Consider the following 14001-nt stretch of genomic DNA (forward strand, 5'->3'; position numbering starts at 1 on the left):
ATTCAATACAAGATAACTTGACCGGGTCTGTAGCAGTGGTCACGGCAGTGACCACAACACACGTGGTGGTGTCGGTCATCATCTCCCACGACGTCCTTCGAGATGGCAGGGAAGTGGGTTCGAGCGAGGAGACGTGGGTGTAGTGGCACACATCGTGTGTGTAACGAGTGGCAGATGATTCCCATTCGTATCAGTTCGACGGCTGTGTGGGAGAGGCGTGGGCGGTAGAGAACTCCTATGCTGGAGTGGAGGGCAGAATAGTAGACTAATTTTAGGGGAATTAATGCGGCACATGAGTGCCGAACCTACCCGCGACGGGATAAATGCGAGCTCTTGATTATCGCCGGTTCCCAAAAATCAGACTAACTTTCTCTACCCGAGAACCAGATAAATCAAGTTTTATTTTCATATTCATTTAATGGTTCCACGGGATATGACCGGCGGGGAGGGGGGCGAAACGCTTTACATAAAACGCACACTGTTTCACGGCGGTAACCTGCTCCGCATAAATGTCTCGGGATCTGTCTACCACCTCAAATTACTTCTATGGAGATAGAAAGAATTTTTTTAACCGAATATAACAAAAAAGTGTCAAGACAAGTTACAAAAGGCGATACATTTGAAGAAGCCTTGTCTCCAGATAAAGGAATTGATATACGAAACTATGACCTATGCGTATACAGAAGGGAAGAGCAAGCAAATAATAATGCAATATCAATCACTGTGAGTAAATTGTACAAAAACGCCCAATTATTAAATAACGCTATTATACCGATATATTAAATGTAGTATGTATATCAGGGTATACAGTTTTACTAATGTTGAACAATGAAAGGGGCTTGTTATATAAGCAAAAAGAGCGGTGATCTGACAAGTGATTATAATTCCAAGGGAAACGTTGAATCTTAATGTGGATCAACTTTGGCACCGACAGTTTCGCCATGCCAATTACCATGCAATTGTTAGGTACCTGCTAGTGGGTTAGATATTGCGATAGACACGGTTTATATGCGACTTTTGCTGCATTCCTAAAATAACAAAAGCTCGTGCAAGGAGATTAGGGAAAGACGTTTAGCCAAGTATGCCATTCGGATATTCCCAAATACACGAAAGTACATTCTATCGGAAGAAGTAAACACTTTATATCGTTCACTTGTGATTACCGTACAGAATGTATCGTGATTGGAAACAGCGCTAGTACAAAAGGCCACAGGTAGTGGCAACCAAAAGTAGGAGACGCAACAACAACCAAACGCGAGGTACAATTAGAACGATATACACACCAATGAAGCCGGTCACAAACTATCCATAATGATGTCATTTTACATTTGTAGGAAACCTCCCCATATTGTTGAACATATTCTGTTTTCAGCCACTGCTGGACACCAGAAACAATTCGACACCTAATTTCAACAAAATTGGGACCCGGCTCACAATATGCCTGCAGCAGTCCTCGTAAATTATTCTGCACTACCTCTTATCAAATTTGTTTATCCCATTGAAAATCTGTACATACTTTATACGATTATGCGAATCCACAACTAGAAAGAATTCGAATTTCAATGCCTTATTTAATTTCGTCCAACTTTTACAATTTTTCTCAAATAATTTTGTCAATCCCTTGAATAGACTTTTCACGTACACTATCTTCTCAGCGTAATCGTCCCGGCCAAATACGCTTTCTGCCTCTTCGACATCTTGAAATGTTGGCAGTTTTACCCGGCGACGAATATGTCCAGGAGCAGCATCCGATTTGTGTTTCGATAATTATTTGCTCAAAATAGCCACCTTTATGGAATCAATTTTATGCAACTTTTCGCTTTCAATGTCAAGTAATTCATCCGCATTAATAATAATTTCGTCAGCCCACTCACGCATCTTGGGTAACTTCTATTTTCGCTACATCTCACGCAGTCTTCTTTCATCCTCGTGTGGAACAAGCTCTCAGAAATTTATAGAATAACGAATTGCGAAAGCTGAAGAATAAAATGCAGGGGTTTAATAACATTCAACAAAAGTTAAGGTAAACGCTATTAATGGTGCTCACCGCGAAACCACAGCTCGCAGTGTTCGTTCCTCGTACACTCGATCTAACCGTCTATAACCGACTTTCCGCTTTCATCCCTCAGCGAATTCCAAGAACTCCTGTCGCGCAAACAATAATCTAACGTGAACACAGCCGCTGCTATACCCTTTCGGTCCGTCCTTAATGCCGTTTGGTCCAGCTGCGGATTAACCCTTTATGTACGGCTGAATTCTGCGTGTGGCTATATTTCTGGACGGCAGAGTTTCACATGAACGATGTATGAACGATACAACACTGAAAATTATGACGGGCAATGCCGTTCTGAGCACGAGTACATTCAAATGAAGTATTTGATGATTAAATCATAATTTTTTCTTTAGATATATTACATATACTTTAACTGGAACAATTTATTAATTAATAATATTGGGTTGGCAACTAAGTGACTGCGGATTTCGTCGATACATAGACTTTACACTTCCTTTTCTTTTTTTGTTAACGTGGTCAGAGCATCTAACCTATACTTTCTTCTTATTGTTTGGACTTCTACCTTTAATTTACTAAAAAAAAATTATATCGATTAGTGCTTTAGTTTTGTTTTTATTCCAATTTAAAAATGAAAAAGCAGGACGTGCACTTCAGACATATTTTATTGTATTACTTCCGAAAAGGCAAAACCGCATCACAAGCACAAAAGAAGTTATGTGCTGTATGTGGAAATGAAGCCTTGAAAGAAAGGCAGTGTCAAAATTGGTTTGCCACATTTCGTTCTGGTGATTTTTCATTAAAAAATGCTCAACGATCTGGCCGTCCAGTTGAAGTCGATGAGATCCATATCTAGGCTATTATCGATTCAGATCGTCATAGCACAACACGTGATATTGCGGAGAAGCTCGATGTATCGCATACATTGAATTGCATTGAAAAAAAGTTCAAAATGCTTGGTTATGTCAAGAAACTCGATTTATTGATCCCTCACCAGCTTAAGAAAATTCATTTGTTGCAACGCATTAGCATCTGCGATTCGATTTGAAACGCAACGAAATTGATCAATTTCTGAGAAGCCTAATTACTGGCGACGAAAAGGGGATAGTTTATGCCAAGGATAATCGGAAGAGATCGTGGGTGATGCAAGATAAACCAGCCCGGACGACATCAAAAGCAGGGATTCACCAAAAATCCTGATGGAATTATAAAGGAATTTTGTACCTTAAACTTATCCCTCAAAACCAAACGATCAGTGCAAACGCGTTCAACAACTGGTCAATCTCAGCGATGCAATTCAAAAAAAGCGGCCGGTATTGTCAAATCGTAAGAGTGTTGTTTTCCACCATGATAATGCAAAGCCCCACACGTCTTTGGTCACTCGTCAAAAATTATTGAATAGGGTTGGGACGTTTTGTCACATCCAATATATTGCCCTGATCTTGCGCCTTCAGATTTGTTTCGTTCAATGCAGAACTCCTTAATTGGTAAAATTTTTAATATCGCTGATGATGTCAAATCACGTTTAATACAGTTTTTGATAGCAAAGATCAGTAACTTTACGAACGTGGAATTTTGACACTGCCAGGACAAAAATTTTTAAACAAAAATTTTGAATTTCTCTTCTCATTTGAAATCCGCAATCACTTAGTTACCAACCCATTATATACTAAGTTTCAGTCTTTCTAGTGTTAAACTCGCTCCAAGGCCACTGTTTAAACACACGAGTATCTATTACTAAAACCGTGTAACAAAAACGATAAAAAATCATTCGAGATATAAAACCGGCAATTCTCCATTCTCCATTTTACAATGGTTAATAATAGAAATGCTTGTAACACGTAACATATCAGCGCGATGAGTAATTCGCTAAAGTGTAAATTCAGATAGGAAATTCATTAGCACGAAAATTCCAATGCTTTTACCGTGCATACTCGCATATTTTACTGTTTAACGTCCGAAGGAACATTATGAAAGTTTTTTCATTATAACTTTGTATTCTGCATATATATTTTGCATATATTAAAATCCGGGAAATTTCGAAATCGTCGCGATATTTCCCGAGTATTACGGTATATAGCGTGAAAAATACTTTTCATTGTTTTACCCTTTAGAAAGTTCGCCGGCTGATTCATCGACAGGGTATCGAGTAGAATGGAGCTTAATTTATTACGCGAATGGCAATAAAAAATCAGAGACCTCGTAAATCTCGGCAATCGATGAGATTTCAATAACTGTTGAGCCACGTAATCCGAACGAAGTCGATTCGCTGCACGGTTAAACAGATAACGTGTTTTGACTCGTAAATGCATCGCACTATGCCGAACGAGGTACATAATTACTATCATACACGAATACACGCATATACGAATCATTTCAATAAATAAAAAAAATCAAAATCGTAACGAAGCCGCGCTCGAATTCAAGTGCTAGTTGCAGAAAATGTCAGGTTACGTGGAATGCTGTTCGTTCAATAAACGAAAAACGCGACGCGAGCGCCCCAAAATCGAATCTCGCAAAGCGTATAGCATATTTAGTAAGAGAGGAGGAACTATAGGCGGAGCGGACCCTACCTTTTAGGGATTCTGCTCGTAGTTCTTTCGGAATCCTACCTACCGCAATTACAGGTCGCGTTACTTGCCCCTCGAACATGGAAAAAGTTTGTTCAGTGTTATGCTTTGTCCACTGCGCAAACTCGACCGGTCGTTTGACTCGGTGGTCGATCCCCCCGGGTCCCGAACCCCCCTCGGCGGTAACGCTCCCATTAGACTAACTTGACTGTGAACAGACGTGACGCGATTAAACGAGAAAAAAAATACTTACGAATTTCCTTTTGGAGAATATAGATTATTTAATCTCGGTGTTCGCAAATCAATCGATTCCGTTTCAAGAATTTCGAGGGTTGTTCTCGGGGAACCAATGATAGCTCGAAGCGAGAGTGCTGGTAATTTTTAGGCTAGTAATAAAGTAGAATTTTAATTTTCGTGTTACTCGAGAATGAGAAGTTTGGATGGTGGTTTGGAATGGTTCCTTGTGGAATATCGGAAGGAGAAATGCTGTCTAGGAAAAAGAATAAAAAGTAAAGTGAGGTTTTTTAGTATCGAAAGGAAAGTAATGCCTGAAGGAACGGTTAACTGTACGTTTCAATGTATAGCGAAGTTTTATATATTCGAATTTATTAATAAATTTCGGTTTATTAAAGTCGTTAAAAAATTATTTATAACCTCTTCGCAATGAAGTTTAGCAAAGTTATGGAAAGTCGATTAATTTACTGTCAATCTTCGATTGCGCCAGAAATTTATCTTCCGTTGATAAAGCTTGATACAACATTTTACAAAATTACGCTATTTTTTTAAATTAACGATTGACCGACGTCTACTTAAAAGAAATCAAACGAAAATAGTTACTACGGCGCTCTGAAATTTTAGTTATTGAAAATGATTTTTTTTTCCTATCTTACTAAAAGCTTGAAAATTGTAAAAGAAATAAGAAGATGCATAAACAAGAAAAGTTGAAGAAAGAAAATAATTTAAAAATCTTTAATTTATGTAGGTTTGATATTTTTCGAAGCGCGGTACCACACAAAGTGCTACTTCGCAGGTCGTATACCAAAATCTTGAGTCCTTACATTTTCCAGGACGTATGTAATTGGTTTCGGATTGCGAGCCACCCTCTATATAAATACATAACAGTTATATTGGTATTGGTATTAGTACCACCAATTATTATCCTTATTTTAATTTAATAGAAATTATTTTTCATAGTCAATGGTAATTTCTTATTTTACATGAGTATACACGTCAACCGCACCACAGTAGAGATTTTTGCCCGACATGTATACACGTCAAACGCACTAAACTGGTTAAATAAATCAAACGGAAACAGTTACTTCGACGCTCCGAAATTTTAGTCGTTAAAATTTTTTTTCCGGTCCTAAAGTACCCGCACACCTCATTTTACAAAGATATTACTATTAGGGTCGTTCGGAAGATCATTTTGTTTTTTTTTCACTTTATGCGATTTGAGCGTGAAGCTGACTGTGAAAAAATACAATTAATTGAGAAAAAAATAAAACGACTTTCCGAACGACCTAATATTTTATTCAATTAACTATTACCTGACGTTCACTTAAACAAATCAAACGAAAGCAGTTACTTCGGCGCTCCAAGATATCATAGTCTTTAAAAATTATTTTTTCCCTATTCCGAAGTACCCGCACGCCCTTTACAAGCTACGTTATTGCCTTGCACAATCCCTCTCGCTTTCTCCTACCCTTGGCGAAATGGCGCCGGTCGAGCGTCCCTGTTCCTGCGCAGTCTCTACGTAAGTCTGCGTCGGTCTCTCCCACCATGTTCTCCTACCTGGCTTAATCTCCTGGCCGTCAGTCGTTGGAGGGGCGCGGGTGAACGAGGTTGGATGACAGTCCTTCCGCGGATTGCGGATATTGGGTCCGAAAGCTTCGTGGTAAAACGTCGTCGCTGTACGGTGGTCGTGCAACAGAGTAGCGTCTCGTTTTTTCGTCGTTCGCGTGTGCTTCTCGTGTCTCTTCGTTTAAGCTTTCTCGATACAGTGTCCCTTCTCGCGTCTTGTTTCTCTTCGGAAACTTCCGTCGGACTGAGCCACACCGGTTTTAAGGTTATGTTCGTTCCTGCGATATCCGCGTGCCGCTCCGTGCGACGGTACTTTTCTCAGTGTATCAGTCGTGTCGAACAGTGAATCTTCGGAGTTTGTGTTTGGTCTGTGCCTCGTTCACGAGTGTTTCCTTGAGATATTTGTGCCCTGCAAGGACGCGGTCGGCTTCGAAAAAGGCGATCCAGAAATGGCACTACCTACCACGCCTGGAATCTCTCGGTGAGCGAATATTCACAACCCGATTCTATCCGGCAACGTTCCTCATGGCGTCGCGATGCTAGCTCTGCATTTCACCACGGTCGATCGCTTTCTTTCTCTTGCCGAGAAATTATTCAGATGATTGAAATTAGGCGTACGAATATTTCTTTGCCTCTGTTGAACTGACTACCTGATGGAGCTAAATATCACTTTCGTATCGTCACGTGCAAATAATCGTATACAACAACGTCACGTCTCTTCGTCTTTCGCCCTCCTAAATCTTGTATTTGTTCAAGGCAATCGGGAAAATTCTGACACGCGATATATGGTATATCATTTGAATAATACGTTAGCTAATTAACTCTCTCGACAAATTTGAAAGCTTTTAGCAGCGCACGACTGGCGAATCGGCATTTGAGGTGACACAGGGACGTGGAGCACACTGTACGTCACTGATAACAAATTTTTTCACAAAGTCCACGAACATTTGCGATTTCGTTCGCTGATTTCTCGACGTGCCGAACGGTTCACGATCGGGAGAATATTAATAAAAAACTCGAATTTTGTCGAACGTTAATGAAGCAGTGTTATTTAAAAATTCTATGAAAGTCGCGAAAATTAATTCACGACCAATAACTTTAAAGTTTAAGGTACTGTAGAAAACCAAGGCGGGTTTCCTTTCGCCTTAGCGAAAGAATACGGAAAAGAAACAGGATAAAATGAAAAGGCTTAAAGAAACTAATAGAACTCGCGGAATTTCACTCCTTAACGCGTGGGGACGCAAAAACGCTTCTTCGAATCTGACGTTGAAGTTCTCAAATCTCTCGAATCTTTCTAGTCTCTCAAATCTGGCAAGAATCTCCGCCAATATCGACAAAGGTTAAGTAGTAGTATCTAATCATCAAACCACGTGACCACAGTAACCAACCTACAGTGGTCTCTAATTTCAGCTAATGTCACATTATTATTATACATAGATAGATAGATAGTACTATATACTTAAATGTATAATCATCATCAACCAATGAAAAGTCTTGCAGCTCATTTATGAACTAGAATGTTATTGAGGATTATATAAATGGTTATTAGAAAAAGAATTAGGCATCATGTAAAATATTATTTCATTTCTTCTAATTTTAAAATTTCTTATGTATAATTTTGTAACTGTATCATGTTAAAAATAAATATTTATTTCAATTTAAAGGAACTTTAAAAATCTTTTATTATTCTTGTACAAATTGTATATAGTATTATTCTTTTTATAGAACGAAGTGAATAAAATTATATTTTCTTGATATTTTATAGTTATATACATACGTATAAGAATGATATTTACAGTGGTCATATGAGAATATAGCAGGAAGAAAGAAGTTCTACTATATAAGTACAAGTATACAAGACTAGCGACGATGTAATAGGGACTCTACAGTTCTCCCTATAAATCAAACCTTTGATAAAATAAAAGTAGTTGTACTTTCTGATAATATAATACATACTTATTAATTGGAAATTAAAATAACTATTGGTTTGTAATATTAATGTTAATGAAGATAAGTTAAAGAATATTCTTATGAATTTTATAATTAATTTGTAGATAAAATATTTATAGAAATAGTATATTCATCTTTTAATTAAATAATGTTCTTTTTAAATGAATTAAATAGTTATGATATCATTTTATAGAAAATGTGGACACTGATGAAGCCAAGGGATTTTTTGAAGGCAACTTCAGACATGTCTGTATTAATTCTGTATAATTGTTTTGTGTCAGCTGAGACAAATCTACGGCAACGAGGTAAAGATATTTGAAGTCATATATGTATATTTCAGATTTTAACAATTATACATTATAACTGCCTTGCATAAAGATATAGATGAGACTGCAATTTTTGTCAATGAAACTACATATACAGTTTTATTTATGGAACTATGACTACATTAAATATATTAACATTATAATTATGTATAATACTTGCAAAATGTTAATATTCATTTCATTCAGTCTGAGTTCCATTAATCTGATCATTGTACCTGACTGTACAAGTATAATATCATTATGATTAGTATGTACCTAAAAGTTCTTAAAACTGATGCTTTTTTCATTATTTTTTATTCATTCATAACATATTAAATAAATGTAACGTGACTAAAAATTATATATATATATATATATATATATATAGTTAATAAATACTTATTTTTGTAGTGCATAAAGCACATAGGAAGGAACTGGAACAGGTGTTGCAACTCTTAGAGAAAGTTTTAACACTTCTCCCTGAATTTTTTAATAGAAGATTGTAGTGTCATAATTTAGCAAGAATTTTGCAAAAACATTTACATCCTGGTAATAGTTGGAAGCTACGAAAAGATGTGTATATATATATAATTATGTGTATATATAATGTATTCTAAATTAACTATAGATATTTTATTTTGTGGTACCAAGCACTTGGCGAAAATGCTTCTGATTATATCCACCAAATATATGCAAACTTGATACCAAGGTTCCCCACCCCAACAACCATCTTCTTATAAGTCTAAACATAAAATAGATGGAAAGGAGGATAAACTTATAAAAGTTATTGGTTGTGATGATAAAGATAAAAAGGAATTTTATGATACGCAATTGTCTCAAATTACTTTTCATAACAATGGTTCCAAACAATGTCCTGTCATACCAGTAGACAGTGCACCTATTCTACCTCCTCAAAGTGGGGGAAAGCCTGTTGATAATGAGACTGTTCGATTTTTAGAAGCATTACTTGAATTTATGGTTACTCAGGTATATCTACATAGTATTAAAAAAGCAGTAAACAAATTTTCATTTAATTTATTTACAGGTTGTAAAGATAGAATGAAGAGATAAATCTTCTCGGCAGCACAAGACTTTTCAATTTTTATTGGAACCTTTTAAAGCTACGTACCTTCGTCATATTTGTCCTGAATTTGACGATAATTTTTCGTTGTATGAACCGAATTTAAAATTGCCCACGATGCGTAAACCAAAGTGGATTGGACCAAAGTTTTACCCATATTGCTAGAAAAGATGCTCGTGTCGCACACCTTTCACAGAGGTATTTTAATATTAGTATTTTAATATTATATATCAGTTTTAACTTATGATATAAAATTTTTTGTTTTAGCACAACTCCAAATGAAGAAATTACAGAGTCAGAACTTCGTTGTGTTTCGGTCACTCAAAATGCTGCTGGCTGAATTTTACTATCTCCTGAATCAACTGCGCCTCAGCAAGAGAATCAAAATCAAGAAGACAGTACTGTTTCAGCAGTTACTCTTGTTAGAGAGAAGTGCTACATGGAAACAGAGATAACGTGAATTTTGTACATGAATTGTATAGACAAACATTTTTGCTAGACTTTAATCATGTTGGTGCAATAAGAAAGGCTATAACTATTTATAAAGATTGGATTCAGATGAATGTACAATTGTTATTTATAATTTTTTTAATGTTAGAGTAATATGAAAAAAATGTTCACTTGCTTTTGCATTTTTGTTAGGAACTACCACCATTTATATTAGAACCATTGGGTAGTCACAAGGAAAGAGATTTAGAAGAGATTTGAAGAAAGTCATCAATGATATCGATAAAAGTCTTTCTGTAAGCTATTGTCAAACAAAATTAACAGAATGATTCTTACCTGGGTGCTGTACACAGAGAAAATTTATTTATAAAGGCGGGACTACAAAACGTTCTACAAGTGTTCATCACACAAGCTTCTAATGTCTTTTTCTTATAAAATTCTGAACTGAATGCGCCGCTGATATTACTTGAGGAACAAACTGATAGTTGTAAAAGAGTTCTAAATGTATATCGATATGTTGCAATGAATTCTCGGCTAGAACCAGAAACCTGGGAACAGTTACTTAGGTACATATGATTTAGACATCATATTTTTGCAATTATCTTATTTTGTAAATTTATAATAATTTTTTTATTTATTTTCTAGGATATTATTACAAATATCGTCACTTGTTTTGAACGAAAAGTCTTCTCGACGCCAGATTCAAGAGAGCATTGGTGGTAAACTGCCCTGCCATATTTCAGACTTTAATTCTTACATGGATTACAGCCAATTTAAATGATGTTATTTCTACCCAATTATGGGATCAGTTTCTGGAAGTACTGACATCTTTAACGCAATGGGAAGAATTAATTCGAGAACGGGCAGTAAGTTGAGTTAAAATTCATGTAAAATAATAAAAGAATTTAATTAATATTATCAATATTTTGGTATTATTTTATAGAAAACATTGGATACCTTAACAAGGGTACTTGCTAGACGCGTATACAACTTGGATTTAAGCGATTTACCGTTAGATAGTCTAAGTGAGCAAAAAACTGAAAAATGTCGTGGTGTCGGAAATCGAGCTGCTTCCACCGGAAATGTTCAACCACCGCGCAAAGGAAGTGTTGATCAAGATAATAATACTGTATCTAAGGAAAGTGTTTCGGGTAAGTTATATTAAAATGATTATCTATTTTATACTTTTAATTTATAATTTTTTTTTTAAATAAAATATTTATTGTGAATTAGCTTACCCAATGCGATACTTAAGGAAGATACGACCGTTTTCTCGTAGTGCAAGCGATAACACGATATACAATGGAAAAGCACGTAGGAAATTTCATAGGGACCGTACACATACCGTACACAGTAAGTGCCCTATCCAGCATTAAATTCTAAGTTTATCTTTTTTTGCATTATATCTTAACAAGCTATGTCATTTAGTAATATTATCTACGTTCGTACTTCTTGCTTTAACGCTAATAACAGTTTAAAAATAACTAATTTGGCATTGACCAAATATTTATCCCTCTTCTTACATCTATCATTAGTTCACATATTATATATCCATTAGCGCGATCCTTTTCACTAGTGTTTTCTCCTAATTTTTGATGCTAAAACACTCTTCAAATAGATTCTATATTTCTCTGAGTGATTATGGCTTATTTGTGTATTAAGTGTAAACAATTTTCCTCACGCGCAGTACTTCCTCTATCGATAGAACAAGGTATGACACGGCTATTGTCAAATGGTGCTATTTCAACATCAGCAGCTAGTCGAAAAATGTTACCTAACAGGCGATTTAAATCTTTGAATAGCATTGGTATAGTCGATAGCGAACCACCATCTCCGCGTTGTCCTTCTTCGATACCAAGCAGTGGAGTCGACAGCAAAAAAGACAGCCCGATACAAATAGAAAACATTGATGGTAATAGTTTCGGTATGTATATCGTTTACCGCTATTTAACATCTGCCTCAAAATAAAAGATCATTCTTCATTGCATAACAAAGTGTGAAGATTTTTATTATTTAAAAAAATTTTTAATATTTATTTTTTTATCTCTGGTACAAAAGAATCACAAACATAAAACTAACAGAGTAATACTTTATTACTTTGATAATAATAATAATTCATTGTTCCATTCAATATGCTCTGCTCATCTTTTCACGAATTAACGGAATTATTTATATAAGAAATATATTCCATTTATAGCCCAGAGTTTAATATAGGTATTTCATAACATTTGCAATGCGTTTGTATTCAATTCTGAATAAATTTTGAGTTCAATTTCAATTAATGAAAAAATTCCTTAGAAGTACTTTGATTTTATAAATAACTTTTATTTTCCTTTTATATTAATTTTAGTTATATTTATAACGTATTATTAATTTGTAGACATAAACGATGCATTCGAGAGACGATCTGTTATGGCCGGTGGTGGTGTTTGTGGATGGTTACCCGATGTTCCAGTCGTATTATAGCGTCGTATGTTATCAGCATTGGGAGATGTAAATAATATTCAAGATCCTATCCTTCATGATCAAGTCATGGATTACCTTGTCTAACTTACACACACACACTTATAAAAGTATGATGACTTATATACTTTTATATTTATAATAAGATTTTTATCTATTTTATATTATTATCATTTTCATATTATTTAGATTCGTTTGAATCAAAGTGTACCTGGGGATAATCAAGTAACTCCACCAACTCCAAAACTTATACCTCCATTGACAGTTATAGCTCCATGGTGTTTCAAGGTTAATATTAATTTATTTTTTTGTATTATTTAGTATCATTACTAAGACATTATTAAAGTATTGTATAACCGTACTTTTATCATACTTTTAGGCAATACAACTTCCTATTCAATGCGAAGTTGGTAAATTGGCAGCATATCGTTTCATCTGCCTTTTATCAATTCAACCACAAGATATTAATTTAAATAAAAACAGCACTTAACTCTTTTTTGCCGTGCAGTCCACAATAGTATCGTTAGTAATGGTAGTAAAGTGTTACATGTATTGGTTAGGTATACTGAGCCTAAGTTATTCAGTTTGAATCTTCTTGGATCTAGTCTTTTAATCCTGGAATATATTCACTCTGGTAATGTAATACCTAGCAGTCAAGATATCGAGGTATTATGAAAATTTTATTCTTTAAAATTATTAATTTTATTCTATTATTAAATTATAAATTATAATCTCGTGAACAACATTTTGATAGGCACCAAGGACTGTAGCTGTTTCAATAATTGGTTCCTTACTATCATTACCAGCCACGACAGTTAAATTACCTGTATTTCAGCCAAATGCATCAGATATTGCGACTATGACATGTCCAGATGCAAAGGTATCAAGATACAACAGATAATTTTTATAGTCTATTGTTTATAACTTACGGAAGATATCTTGACGTAAACTATTTTATTTTAGGAGTATATAATCATAATCCTTTTAAGAAGTTGTAGGTGAGAACCAACCGGTATTGCAATATGTGTAGCTCTCTCAAGTATTGCTATGTCTGTATACAAAGAGTTACGTTACAAAAATCAGCATCCAAGAATCCCAGAAGCAGTGACTGTTCTCCGTTTAGCACGTAAAGTAATTCTATCGAATTCATTATGGGTAGATGGTTTTAGGGGAAGGACCATTTTTGTATCAATTTTCTCTGATGTGTGAGGTAGTTTGCGTGTTATAAAATATATATAACTATCTTATAATTGTTTAATATTTTTTTTTATCTGAGTTATAATGTTTACTTAAGTAGTGAACACTATGTAATGTATTGTTCAAAGTAGTAGATATGTAATAATAGTAGTGAGAAATTCAGTGTTTCTTCCACTG

General features: G+C 35.2%; 1 pseudogene; it reads left to right on the top strand.

The window, feature by feature from the left end:
* The first annotated feature begins 908 nt into the window (after positions 1–908).
* Positions 909–13758, top strand: LOC143220559 (putative Rho GTPase-activating protein CG5521; annotated as a pseudogene).
* Positions 13759–14001: the final 243 nt, after the last annotated feature.

This window comes from Lasioglossum baleicum, unplaced genomic scaffold (assembly GCF_051020765.1).
Source record: "Lasioglossum baleicum unplaced genomic scaffold, iyLasBale1 scaffold1191, whole genome shotgun sequence".
NCBI classification, from domain to species: Eukaryota; Metazoa; Arthropoda; class Insecta; order Hymenoptera; family Halictidae; genus Lasioglossum; species Lasioglossum baleicum.